Here is a 3,431-nt window from a genome sequence, read left to right on the forward strand (position 1 = left end):
TGACGTCACGGAATGACGCGCAGAGCACGTGACCAAAGTGAGCGCCGCCATTCCTGAACAAATTGCTGATTCAGATTCCTGAAGAACAGGTTAACCTGCTTCTTTAAAAAATAGTAATAAAAGGATTCAAACCCATGGGTGTGCGTTTTTAGGAGAGCCTGAATATGATTTAGTGGCCTGGGAATTACTTCACAGCTGAAATATTCACTCCAATTCACTTTATATACAAATAAACTATATTATGACCACCTGTTTATGTTTAATATTGAGTAGGTCCCTCATTTTTTGCCACCAAACCAGTGATGCTGTGTGTTCCGACACCTTTCTATCTCAACCAGCATTAACCTTTTCTTCAATTTAAACTATAGTAAGCACTTCTATTGAATCAGACAACACGGGCCAGCCTTTGCTCCCCATGTGCATCAGTGATCCCTGACCAACCATGATCCAATCGCCAGTTCATTGTTTTTCTTCCTTGGATTACTTTTGGTAGGACTTGACCACTGCAGACCGGGAACATCCCATAAGAGCTGCCGTTTTGGAGTTGCTCTGACCCAGTTGTTTAGCCATCACAATTTGTCCCTTCTCACAGTAGCTACATTATCAAATATCACTATCTTGTTACAATGGCAGCTGTAATTATAAGACCTTTTTTCCTGAAGTCGATGTTGTTGGAAGCAGAAAAAAATTAGGCAAGCATAAAGATTTGAATAACTTTGGCAAAGGCCAAATTGTGATGGCAGATTAGGCTAATATGCATGCCCGATTTATACACGTAGTGTGTAACTAAGCATGTGTGTATGTGAGTGTGTGCATGTTGATGTGCCCTGTGATGGACCGGCACCCCATCCAGGGTATACCCCACCTCGTGCCCTAAGTCTCCTGGGATAGGCTCCAGGCCCGCCGCGACTGTGTACACAGGATAAAGTGGTATAAACAATGAGTGAGTAAGTTAATAAAACGGCTCGCTATTCATTAAATGAGAGGATTAATGTCAACAGGTCCAAGCAGCACAAAGACATCTTTTAGAAAGCCCAAGTCGACTAAGTCTAGACGCTGCTGATGTTGTACCCTTTTTGTAAATTAATCTATATTTTTGATATCACTAGAAAGACACATTTCATAATTCCTACCTATTTTTTAGGTCAGTCCACCCTCAGCCTCTTTGAAAACTAAACATTTCTTTAACATTTTCATTTTTTTGCATGAATAAAGTTATGAATATTCCAATCTGAAATGAAGGAACAAATTATACTTGTCATAACAATGGTAATAAGTTGTGATTAAACATTTGAACATAAATGTTTTTCTGTTTAACTTCCAAAACCTAAGCCGATAAAATTATACAGTGATTAAACACAGAGAAATTATGTAGTCAAACTACAGCATACTGTAAGTCTACAAAGTAGGTATCTCTCTCTCTCTCTCTCTCTCTCTCTCTCTCTCTCTTACAGTTAATAAGACAAAGAACATAACTTGTCATGTTATCACTAAGAATTTAGAAAGCACGAAGCCCCTGCTTGGGTAGCCAGTTGGAATTGGCTGGTCGTGAGCCTCAGCTGACGAAAATGATCAGGTTTGATCAGGCTGATTCTACTGTAGCTGGTCAGGATTGATAGTTCTAGATCGTCATGCTGGATCTAGTGAGTCAGAGCGACATGGCTGATTATGCAGGCTGATTCTTGTCATGCTTGTCAGATTGAGACTCACAAGCTGGTTCTAGCTGGTCACACTGCTTTTAGATGTTTACACTGGATGGAATGACACCTACAGGCTGATTCTAGATGGTCTGATTCACTAGCACATTTGATTAGGCTGATTCCAGTTGTTAAGTCTTATTCTAGCCAGTTATGCTACAGTAGTTGTAGCTGGTCTTAAGCGCACATTTTCGAACACTTCAAGGACAGTTCTAACTGGAAATGTCTTTCACAAATATCAAATGTACATCTAATGCCTTCGGAGGCTCCAAAATCCAATCTTTATACTTCCTACCTAACAGAAGCCTTTTTTTCCTGATTAGTCTCACTTACAAGTGGTTTTCTCATGGCCACACAGCTGTTTCGTCCCAAGCCTGTGAGCTCCCGTCCTATTGTGTGTGTGTAAAGGCTGCTTGAACAAAGGCTTTGCTAATGTAATACTAATTTCAAATCACCCTAGTTGTTTTCTTTGCTTGATAAAAGCCAGCAGTTTGACTCTGAAGTCGTGTTTTATTTTTGGCCAGTGTACAAATAAAATATATTAGAAAGAGGATATTAATATAAACCTGACATTTGAATTACAGCTGTCAGAACTGATGGAAAAAGTTGTCCACATATGTGGACTAATCGCATTCTAGAATTAAACAGCACTAACGGTAAAATATCATCTCATGATACTTAAATACATTTCTAAGATATATGATATGTACTGTATAACGTCATATTGCAGAGACCTCATTCCCCATTGTCTCATTCCCCTCTGTCCCCACTGACAGTGCAGTGGTTAGTGTTTGGGTTTGATTTGGCCTCACTGCTTCCTTAGCTACCCACATCAAACTACTTTTTCCAGGTCAGTGAAATAAAACACATGCGCGCGCACACACCCACCCACACACACACACACACACACACACTGTTTTTGAGTCCACAAAATTTTAGACAAGCTGAAAAATAACATAAATATTATGAATATTAAATAAACATAAATGGCAGAATTATATTTTTAATTATGACCAAAAATTTCCTCTAATAATTAAATACTATATTATAAGTATTAAACCGTGCATGCAGTTGTCATATTTAACAGTCTATTTTGTTGTGTTTAATACATTATTATTATTGATGGTTTAAATTCTTTATTTTAATTATTATTATTATACATTTTTCGCTTGAATATGTATGAATAAGAGATAAGGTGTTGTTTCTTATAAATTCTTTAAACAAAAAGTGCTTTGTAAGTAATGCATATGTTATGTATAATTGAAACCAATTTAAATGGAGGGTACAAATATATAATATTACAAAATATTTTCAAGGATTCAAGGATGCTTTATTGTCATACCAGCACAATTCCAAGTTCTGGTACGAAATTAGGACCCAGGTCCCGTTTAAGCCACAAAGATAGCATAGTAATATAAATATGAGGCTGTATATATGTATATACGTGAATATAAATAAGAGTAGTCAGAGATATATTATGGAGGATTTTAGACATACACTATGCATAGTGTATTGCACATTTTTAGAGACTGTATTGCACACATTGTACATTCGACTTATAGGGTTATATATGTATTGCACTATAGAGTTATATATTATGCTAAAAAAAAAAATAATATATAAATATATATATATATATATATATATATATATATATATATATATATATATATATAATTAATCTGAATATTGTTTCTATAGTTTTTTTGTAACAATTTTTTAAAAATACTGTAT

This window comes from Clarias gariepinus, chromosome 16 (assembly GCF_024256425.1).
Source record: "Clarias gariepinus isolate MV-2021 ecotype Netherlands chromosome 16, CGAR_prim_01v2, whole genome shotgun sequence".
Lineage (NCBI taxonomy): Eukaryota > Metazoa > Chordata > Actinopteri > Siluriformes > Clariidae > Clarias > Clarias gariepinus.